At 42.0% G+C, this 11,449-nt stretch overlaps 1 long non-coding RNA gene across 1 annotated transcript; it reads left to right on the plus strand.

Annotated features, from left to right (window-relative positions):
• Window positions 1-3,660: 3,660 nt before the first annotated feature.
• Window positions 3,661-9,321, plus strand: LOC140639646 (uncharacterized). The gene is made up of 3 exons (XR_012036296.1): window positions 3,661-6,350; window positions 6,458-6,613; window positions 7,236-9,321. It is a non-coding gene; the product is annotated as an uncharacterized lncRNA (long non-coding RNA).
• Window positions 9,322-11,449: the final 2,128 nt, after the last annotated feature.

Consider the following 11,449-nt stretch of genomic DNA (forward strand, 5'->3'; position numbering starts at 1 on the left):
GGGGGAGGGTCTTGCTGGGGGCGGGGACTGAGTGAAAACAGTCGATTAACCTGCATACTGGGGGTGACCGGGTTAAGCAACCTTTTGCTCACAAGCTGGCATCTTGAACCCGGTGTAGTGCCCCAGGACGCTACGCTGGAAGGCACACAGGAGCATTGCCTGGTTCAAACCCTACCTCCTCCAGCACCTTTTGCAGAGGAGGCTGAAGGTTTATGGTTTTGCGTTTTAACAAATGGAATTACCATTATATATTTATAACATATTTAGCGTTTTAACTTTAAAAATCAGATCCACTTTAATTTCTGGCTTTCGCTGCCCTTTTTTTTAAGATTTATTTATTTATTCATGAGAGACACAGGCAGAGGGGGAAGCAGGCTCCCTGCAGGGAGCCCAATGTGGGACTCCATGGCGAGCCGAAGTAGACACTCAACCGCTGAGCCACCCAGGCGTCCCTTTCTCTGCCCTTTTAATTTCACATTAATCTAACCTTCCAGCCCTGCTTCTCCTTCTCTCATCTTTCAGTTGCAGGTCGCACGTAACCAGGTGCCTTTTTTTTTTTTTTTAAGATTTTATTTATTTATTTATTCATGAGAAAGAGAGAGAGAGGCAGGCTCCATGCCGGGAGGCTGATGTGAGACTCATCCAGGGTCTCCAGGATCTGGCCCTGAGCTAAGGCGGCGCTAAACCGCTGAGCCACCCAGGCTGCCCACCAGGTGCTTTTTAACCTTGTTAACAACTTTGAGTTATCCTAGGTACTCTATCAAAATTGCTAAAGCAAAATTCCTTGTCTTCAAGGGTCCTTCATTTGTTAACGTGGAAACTATGTCAGCGTCAACAATTATAGTGATTAGCATTGATGAGCAAAACCTTGCTTAGGTTCTAGAAAGAAGAGAAATAATCCATGTCCTCAGAAAGCTTTACAATCTATTTGAAAAAGATTCATATTCACACTCACAGAGATTTGCACTGCTAACTTAAGTTCAGCCTAAACTCTTAGCTTGCTGAGAAAAAAAAGGAGGGGAGCAGTGAATAACCAGGCTAGGTCCTATTTCAATATAATAAGGCAAGAAGCTTCAGTTTCTCTGACAAATTGAACCTTCCTCCCTGCTTCTTCAGCAAGTAGGAGAGTAGCTTCCTCACCAAGTATTCAACATCAGACTTTAAAGGCTACGCTGATGCTTTTTAATCATTCAGGAGTGGATTCCTCAGGGGATTTCTATTCCATCAGCCAGGCTCCTTCCAGCAGTTTCTCCCTTATGCTGTATCTGCCTTTGATCCGTGTCAACTATCATTATTAGCATCTCCATAGGAACTCCCAAAGAGGGAAAGCAAAAGAGATGAAAAATAACTAATTCACTTACTGAGTGCATCCTTTTCTGAGACCTGCAAAGTCAAACATCAATATATAATAAACTAAAGTTTTTCTGGACTACTTAAAACAGCAAGAAAAGGTCTTGTTCTGTGTTCAGTTTATGATTCTATAATCGCTGAAATATTTTTAACTGATCTGTCAACAGGAAATTGCTAATACTAGTATTGATTTCAACAGTTTAAATCAGAATATATGTAAAAATTCACATCCAGAAAAATGGATAAGAGTGCTGGTTCTAGGGTCAGAGTTCTGGGTTTGAACCTTGGTTCTGCTGTTGCCTGATCCATAACAAGTTAGTCATGCAGCCTCATTTTCCTTTTCTATGATTTGGAAATAACAATACCAGGATGGCTGGAATGTTGTGTTAAAAAGAAAAGCACAGGCCCAAAATGGACCCTTAGACTGAGTCCCCAAACCGCGTAATCTTTTTTTTTTATAAATTAATTTTTTATTGGTGTTCAATTTACCAACATACAGAATAACACCCAGTGCTCATCCTGTCAAGTGCTCCCCTCAGTGCCCGCCACCCATTTCACCCCCACCCCCCGCCCTCCTCCCCTCCCACCACCCCTAGTTCGTTTCCCAGAGTTAGGAGTCTTTATGTTCTGTCTCCCTTTCTGATATTTCCCACACATTTCTTCTCCCTTCCCTTATATTCCCTTTCACTATTATTTATATTCCCCAAATGAATGAGAACATACACTGTTTGTCCTTCTCCGATTGACTTACTTCACTCAGCATAATACCCTCCAATTCCATCCATGTGGAAGCAAATGGTGGGTATTTGTCGTTTCTAATGGCTGAGGAATATTCCATTGTATACATAGACCACATCTTCTTTATCCATTCATCTTTCGATGGACACCGAGGCTCCTTCCACAGTTTGGCTATTGTGGACATTGCTGCTAGAAACATCGGGGTGCAGGTGTCCCGGCGATTCATTGCATCTGAATCTTTGGGGTAAATCCCCAACAGTGCAATTGCTGGGTCGTAGGGCAGGTCTATTTTTAACTCTGAGGAACCTCCACACAGTTTTCCAGAGTGGCTGCACCAGTTCACATTCCCACCAACAGTGCAAGAGGGTTCCCTTTTCTCCGCATCCTCTCCAACATTTGTGGTTTCCTGCCTTGTTAATGTTCCCCATTCTCACTGGTGTGAGGTGGTATCTCATTGTGGTTTTGATTTGTATTTCCCTGATGGCAAGTGATGCGGAGCATTGTCTCATGTGCGTGTTGGCCATGTCCATGTCTTCCTCTGTGAGATTTCTCTTCATGTCTTTTGCCCATTTCATGATTGGATTGTTTGTTTCTTTGGTGTTGAGTTTAATAAGTTCTTTATAGATTTTGGAAACTAGCCCTTTATCTGATACGTCATTTGCAAGTATCTTCTCCCATTCTGTAGGTTGTCTTAGTTTTGTTGACTGTATCCTTTGCTGTGCAAAAGCTTCTTATCTTGATGAAGTCCCAATAGTTCATTTTTGCTTTTGTTTCTTTTGCCTTCGTGGATGTATCTTGCAAGAAGTTACTGTGGCCGAGTTCAAAAAGGGTGTTGCCTGTGTTCTCCTCTAGGATTTTGATGGACTCTTGTCTCACATTTAGATCTTTCATCCATTTTGAGCTCATCTTTGTGTATGGTGCAAGAGATGGTCTAGTTTCATTCTTCTGCATGTGGATGTCCAATTTTCCCAGCACCATTTATTGAAGAGACTGTCTTTCTTCCAGTGGATAGTCTTTCCTCCTTTATCGAATATTAGTTGACCATAAAGTTCAGGGTCCACTTCTGGGTTCTCTATTCTGTTCCATTGATCTATGTGTCCGTTTTTGTGCCAGTACCACACTGTCTTGATGACCACAGCTTTGTAGTACAACCTGAAATCTGGCATTGTGATGCCCCCAGCTATGGTTTTCTTTTTTAAAATTCCCCTGGCTATTCGGGGTCTTTTCTGATTCCACACAAATCTTAAAATAATTTGTTCTAACTCTCTGAAGAAAGTCCATGGTATTTTGATAGGGATTGCATTAAACGTGTAAGTTGCTCTGGGTAACATTGACATTTTCACAATATTAATTCTGCCAATCCATGAGCATGGAATAGTTTTCCATCTCTTTGTGTCTTCCTCAATTTCTTTCAGAAGTGTTCTGTAGTTTTTAGGGTATAGATCCTTTACCTCTTTGGTTAGGTTTATTCCTAGGTATCTTATGCTTTTGGGTGCAATTGTAAATGGGATTGACTCCTTAATTTCTCTTTCTTCAGTCTCATTGTTAGTGTATAGAAATGCCACTGATTTCTGGGCATTGATTTTGTATCCTGCCACGCTACCAAATTGCTGTATGAGTTCTAGCAATCTTGGGGTGGAGGCTTTTGGGTTTTCTATGTAGAGTATCATGTCATCGGCGAAGAGGGAGAGCAAACCACATAATCTAATTGCAGTTTCAACCTCTCCCAGAAATGTAGTCTTAACCAGTTAGGAATATGTCACCAATGAGTTGGCCACAGGGTCCTTCTCCATACACCTGAGGAAAATGAGACCCTTTGCCTTCCTCACTATGGAAAAATGGTCTGAATAATCCTTTCCTTTAGCTAATAACTTTCTTACCCTACCCTCATATCTATAAAAATCTTCCATTTTGCAAAACTCCTCAGAGTTCTTTATTTGCTAGATGAAACACTGCCCAATTAATGAATTTTATTTTATTTTATTTTTATTTATTCATGAGAGATACAGAGAGAGGCAGAGACACAAACAGAGGGAGAAGCAGGCAGCAGACTACCTGCTGAGCAGGGAGCCCAATTCAGGACTTGATCCCAGGTCCCCAGGATCATGACCTGAGCTAAAGGCAGACACCCAACCACTGAGCCACCCAGGTACCCCATGAATCTTTTTTTTTTTAAATGCCAATTAGGTCTTCAAAATTTACTTGGTTGAATTTTTTAAACAGTGGTGAGAATTAAATGAGATGTTAACATTAAGCACTTAACATAGTATTTGACACACAGTAAATGTTCAGTAAACATTTACTCTTAACAATTAATACTGGTAATTAACTATGCTTCCTCTATTTCTCTGACTAAAAGTTGGGCAAACCACAGAGCTCCAAATATTTTGGGATGTAAGAGATGGCACTGAAAGACCAACTCAGATGGCTCTCAGGGGGCAAAACAAATTTATAAATTGAAGCTGAAGTCAGAAGAGACTTCAGGAGTTTTATTACAAAAACAATGTTGGAGAGGAAAAATTTCCCTCTAACCATCTTAGTTTTATTGGCCCTGTAAATTAGACTGAAAAAGATTAGCAAGTGAAAACAAACAAGTTTATTAACATATGCATCACATAGACACATGGGTGTACTCAATTATTAATAACTCAAAGGAGTGGTTAGAACTTGGGCTTATATCATGTTAAGAAACAAAATTCAACTGAGTATATTTTATTCTATTTTTTATTTGACGGAAAGAGAGAGAGCAGAGGCAGAGGGAGAAGCAGGCTCCCTGCTGAGCAAGAAGCCTGATGCAGGGTTCAATGCTAGGACCTTGGAACCATGAACCGAGCCGAAGGCAGATGCTTAACCAACTGGCCACGCAGGTGCCCCTCAACTGAGTACATTTTAAAGACATTACTGGCTTTATTTAATGATTCATGAATCAGGCATAGTCAGTCTAAAAGAAAGGAGCTCCAAGAAGCTACACAAAATGAAAGACTTTTTAGGCAGATGGGAGCAGGAACTAGGAAAACACTAAACAAAAAGCAGACTGGTGATATTAAGGTCATTTTCCTTTAGGCAATTCCTGATTGATTCCATTTATGGGAAAGCCAAAACTGTAAGGTTTGATGATGTGGGGCCTAACATAAGTGACTCCATTTAGGGCCTGTCAGTCTTGTTTGTGTAACAACGGCACTTTACCAAAAAAGGAATACCCTTTGGAGAAGTGACAAGACAAGGAAAAAGGACTTTTGAGTTTCTAGGGCAGCAAGTTGTGGGAAGGTAAAAATGTATAAGAGGATTAATAAAAACAAGGTTTAGTTAGTAAAGTTTGTTTTGTAGATTCCTCTGGTGCCCTCTCTGGGTTGTTAAGGATCTAGAGTTCTTCTGTTCATCCCTTATAAGGGGGAGCGGGGACACATATATAAAGTAATGTCCTGCTTTTAGGTAAATAGGGGGAGGGTAGAGGGCTTTTCCTGCTGCTTTTATCTGCTGCTTCTCAATTACCTTCAGTTCAAAATAATCCTTATGCTACAGTGGCATATTTTGGGGTGGCATGTTCTGCCATTCAACACTCAACATCGGACACGTGGGTGGCTCGGTGGTTGAACGTCTGCCTTTGGCTCAGGTCCTAGGATCAGGTCCGAGTCCCACATCAGTCTCCCTGCATGGAGCCTGGTTCTCCCTCTGCATTTGTCTCTTCCTCTCTCTGTGTGTCTCATGAATAAATAAATAAAATATTTAAATCTAAAGGTTTTTATGGGCTTATTGGTGGGCTGTTTTTTGTTGTTGTTGTTGTTGTTGTTTTTAAAGATTTTGCTTATTTATTCATGAGCAAGAGAGAGGCAGAGATGCAGGCCGAGGGAGAAGCAGGCTCCATGCAGGGAGCCTGACGTGGGACTCGATCCCAGGTCTCCAGGATCAGGCCCTGGGCTGAAGGCAGCACTAAACCTCTGAGCTACCCGGGCTGCCCTGGTGGGCTGTTTTAATCTGAGTAACCACTCTGTACCTGTCATCCAATCAGGCTTTTGTCATCTACCTATCACATGGGAAAGGGTGGAGGGCTCATTCCAGAGTAAGGTAAAATCCTTTTTTTTTTTTTTAAAGATTTATTTATTTATGATAGACATAGAGAGAGAGAGAGAGGCAGAGACACAGGAGGAGGGAGAAGCAGGCCCATGCTGGGAGCCTGACGTGGGACTCGATCCCGGGACTCCAGGATCGTGCCCTGGACCAAAGGCAGACGCTAAACCGCTGAGCCACCCAGGGATCCCCAGGTAAAATCCTTTTAAGGGTGGTTTCCTCTTGGGTGGTGGTGGTGGGGGTATTGCTCCTGCCTTTCTTCCAACTATCCTTCATTACAAGGAGTATTCTTTTTTTTTAGATTTTATTTATTTATTCATGAAAGAAAAAAAGAGAGGTAGAGACACAAGCAGAGGGAGAAGCAGGCTCCCTGTGGGAGCCCAATGTAAGACTCGATCCCAGGACCCCAGGACCACACCTGAACCGAAGGCATACGCTCAACCACTGAGCCACCCAGGTATCCCACAAGGAGTATCTTTTGTTACAATATTTGGTTTTGACCCAAGTTACTGAAATACCTCCAGAGCAATAAAGATAAAAGGAGTGTCTTGTTATTTGTAACAAGCCCTTTTCAACCACATTTGAATTTAAGTTAATAAAGTGACTTTTGGAAAGCCATTAAAGGTAGGGACTGGTTGCCTAGGAAACAACTGTGATTCCAGGGTAGGAACTTTAAGCACCACCCCAAGGGGAAAAAGGAGGTGCAGATTGAGTTCAATCACCAGTGGACAAATATTTAATCAATCATGCCTATGTAATGAAGTTTCTATTTAAAAAGCAAATATAAAAAAATAAAAAATAAAAAGCAAATATAAAAACAACAACAACAACAACAAAACCCTAACCAGAGGAGTTTGGAGAATTTATGGGTTGCCTAAGTACATCCAAGTGCTGGGAGGGTGGTACAAATGGGGAGGACATGGAAGCTCTGTGCCCCTTCCCCATACCTTGCTCTATGCATCTCTTCCATATTGCTGTGCCTGAGTTGTATCCTTTTATAAAAATCAGTGTTAAAAATTCAACTGAGTAAATATAAAATATATATATATATATATATATATATATTTTTTTTTTTTTAGGTAAACTCTGCCCAACATGGGGCTTAAACTCACAACTCTGAGATCAAGACTCACATACTCCACTGACTGAGCCAGCCGGGCACCGTTCAATTGAGTAAACTTAAGAGTTACTTGGCTTTATACAATAATTTTTGAATCAGGGAACATAAGCCCTAGCAAACAAGTGAGCTCCAAGGAGCGATACCAAGATGGAAGGTTTTTTAGGCAGGTGGAGAGTAGGACAGGAAGCTGGAAGAGGATTATTTCAGGTAAGACTACCTTCTTATAAGTGAAGTCCTCGGGTCTTAGGCAGATTACCTCACGAGTGCTGACCATGAAGTTCCAAAGGCAGCAACTGCAGTAAGGTGAGGTATTAAGTCTTGGTAGAGTTTTAGCAAAAGTGCCTCCGTTTTAGACCTTGTGTCTCTTTTTAACACCAGTAATATAGTAAACTGTTTTCCTGGGTTCTGTCAGCTATTCTAGCAAATTACTGAACCTGAGGAGGGGTCATGGAGGCCTCCAATTTGTAGCCAGTTGGCAGAAGCACAGGTGACAACCTAGACTTGATTTTCTCCTGTTAATTTGTCATGTCAATTTGATTCTTTGTCGAGCTAGGTCAGAGGAAATTCTTTCTCCCTGACATAATCTTTGGGAGTCCCAAAAGAGAACACCCCAGTCTTCCTCCCTAGCACCCAAGAGTCTACCATATTGTCCTTTGCAAGGGCAGGACACTCCACAACACAGGACTGAACTCATCACTGCCCAAGCAACATCATCCAATAGAATTTTCTGTGATGATCCAAATGTCCCTGTGCTGTCTAGTATGGCAGCCACTAAATACACGTGACAATTGAGCACTTCAAATATAGCCAGTTGTAACAAGAAACTTTTTTATTTTTATTAATTTAAATCTGTTTTTAAAAACCCACAGGCCCAAAATGGCTTCACTTAGGCCGAGTTTCCAAACCCAAGCCTTAATAACTATTCTAATTGCAGCTTCAACCTTCCCCAGAAACGTAGTCTTAATGGGTTAAGCAAGAATTTTCCCATCAGTGCGAATGAGTCTTAACACATGGGCCCTCTCCCTGCCCTAAAGGAGGATGAGACCCCTTGCTTTCCCCACTAAGGCAAAGTGGCCTGAACAATTCTTTTGCTAATAGCTTTGTTGCTCACCCTCTTTCTATAAAAGCCTTCCATTTTGTAAATCTCCTGGCATTCCCCTCTATTTGCTAGATAAGATGCTTCCTGATTCATGAATTGTTTAATAAAGACAATTAGATCTTCAACATTTACTTGGTTAAATTTTGTTTTCTAATAAACCTAAGTAGCCACATGTAATTAGTGGCTATCATATTGGACAGAACAACTTTAGAACTATTCCACTTAGTTCCTATGTTAAATCTGAAGGTCATATCTTGTTCGTAGTTCATTTGAAAGGCAGTGACACCCATTTGAAACTCAAGAATAATCCATCTCTGCCAGGCCTGATGTATCAGGTTATCAGCTCCACCTACTTCTGGAATATTTAATGTGACTTACAGGCATAGGAAAGACAGTGTATCAAACTAGTTTCCATCAATAAAGACCATAATAATATCTTAATCATCCATAAAATCACACATGATGGCAAAAGGAAAATATAGTCTTTAGTACTTGTACATAGTATATCTTATCTCAGAGATAAGGAACAAAAAGTACCTTATATTTCTTCCCAGAGGCCTGCCTAGAGCAGGCACTAAGAGACTTCTCCACTCCATTATTCTAGCAGATCCAGCCCAATCCTAAATTATCCCAGCTCTGGGGACACCTTAAGGAATCTATTAACTTTGGTTGTAAAAGGATTTTCCACATATACATGTTTCCTACTTCCAAGCAACCTTTCTTGTAAAGATGGTTTAGCACATAGAAACAGAATGCACTGCCTCCTGAGATGAGGTCTAGAGAAATACAGCCAGTCCCAGCCAGGTCATCCTTGCCTCAAAAAATTCTACATCTTGCAGGTTTTCAGTAAAGCAAGGTATTTTGTTGCCCTATCTTAGAATGATGTAGTCCAGAATTCCCTATACAGTACAATTCAGAATACAGCTCCTAAAGCCCTTAGCATATTAGTTTAGAGGTAATTGTTGTTGTTGAAGATTTTATTTATTTATTCATGAGAGACACAGACAGAGGCAAAGAGAGGCAGAGGGAGAAGCAGGTCTCCAGGATCACGCCCTTGGCTGAAGGTGGCGCTAAACAGCTGAGCCACCCAGGCTGCCCTATAGGTAATGGTTTACACATCTGCCTCCTAGCTAGACTTTTGTATCTATGTATTCATCCAATAAGTAGATGCATGTGTTTACTCTGAGCCACATTGAGCCACACCCTGTTGTAGGTGCTGGCATTAAAGCAGAGAACAAAACAGACAAAGCCCCTGTGAACCTTAAGTTCTAGTGGGGGTGGGGATCTGCTACTAAATGAGTAAACAAAAAGGCACAATAATTTCAGAGTGGTGACAAGTGTTATGAAGAAAATAAAATAGAGTGGTGTGATAGAGGACTGGAGGTCTCTTTTTTTTTTTTTTTTAAAAAAGCTTTTATTTATTCATGACAGAGACAGAGACAGAGACAGAGAGAGACCTGATCCTGGGACTTCGGGATCATGCCCTGAGCTGAAGGCAGATGCTCAACGGCTGAACCACCTAGGCATCCCACTGCAGGTCTCTTTTAGACTCTGTGGTCAGGAGAGACCTCAGAAGAGGGGAGGTTTGAGCTGAGCTTGGAATCTAAAGTTGCCAGCTCTGCAAAGGGACAACGAGCCTAGGGTGGCAGCAGATAGAAAGTCTACGTTTACCATTAGAGCAGGCTAATCTCTTCCCTTTTGATAATGGGATTCTTAGGGCCTAACATAACGCTAGGCTTTGAATAGGTATATAATAAGAGTCGATTTTAGCACAAATGTACTAAATGTTTATTGGAATTATCTTGGTTAATCCTCACAACAAGATACAAACAAGTCAAGGGAAGAAAATTAAGAGAAACAAAGTAACTTACCCAGGGGCATGTAGTAGGTATGTGGCAAAACCAAGATTACCCTTAAGCCAAGACTTCTGACCCCCAGAAACTATGCTTCTAATTAACCACTGAGTCTCACTGAGCTCCAGCATCTGAAAGGCTTTCTAAAACTATAGTTTTTTGCATCAAGCCAAACCAACTAAATTAGAATCTCAGAGGTTGGCGATTAGAAACCTGAATTTTTAATAGGCCCTCTAGATGATTTTTATGCACACTTGAAGCTGAGAACCACTGTGCTCTGTTGAAAAAATGAAGTACTCTACTATTTGTACTACTTTGCCCCAAATCTTGCAAATTCCCAGGCCCCTAAACTCTATAGATGCCCATTCTCTTAAACTTTGAGCCCTTATAATCAGGTCAACTTAACACTGTGTTACAAGAAAGAAATCTTAGAGTCTAAGACCTGCAAGAGGGATAAGGAAAAACACTTTGACAAACCCCTCCCCACCAGCATTCTCCCACCCACCCTCCACTACACTTTGATTTTAACCTAACTGACCTGTAACTCCAGGAACGTTAGGACTTGTTTACCAGTTCAGCTAAGCCCTGGAGCCACTCTCAAGATTTGGCCCCTCTGCTGAGCAAGCCTAAAGTACGCTCAGGACCTAAGAGATAAGCCAGCCACCCCACACCCCATTCCTGCAACCTAAAGCAGGTGGGTCCTTATAGGTTAATCCTTCAGCTGCCCCTCCTGAGGGAAGGGGAGGCAGGGATCCTCGGAACAGGGATACCTGGGATTGAGCATGTCTTTCCTGGGAACTAGGTTGGGAGATCCCCAGAGCAGAGGAACTGCATCTTGACATAGGTCGCTAAGGTTTAGGATTGCCAGAGAAAATACTGGATGCCCACTTATGTCTCAAATATTGCAGGGAGTGTCCTTTTTTTTTTTTTTTTTTTTTTAAGCGTTGTTTACCTGAAGTTCAACTTTAGGTATGCCGTTTTTTAATTTGCAAGATGTGGCCGTCTACTTGGGGTGCAGGCCCCCCAGCCCCTTTGTAAGAGGCATTCAGTCCTTCGGCGTCACGTAACAAGACACACCAGGAGGAGGGCGCCGTACGGGGAAGCCCCGAGAGTGTGAGCGCGCAGGGGTGCTTCTGTCACTGACGGAACGCAGGGCAGAGGGAGGCCCCGCAGGAGACCCGGCTCTAGCGGCACCGCCGTCTCGCTCGCGGTGCCCCAGAC

Source organism: Canis lupus, chromosome 9, assembly GCF_048164855.1.
Source record: "Canis lupus baileyi chromosome 9, mCanLup2.hap1, whole genome shotgun sequence".
NCBI classification, from domain to species: domain Eukaryota; kingdom Metazoa; phylum Chordata; class Mammalia; order Carnivora; family Canidae; genus Canis; species Canis lupus.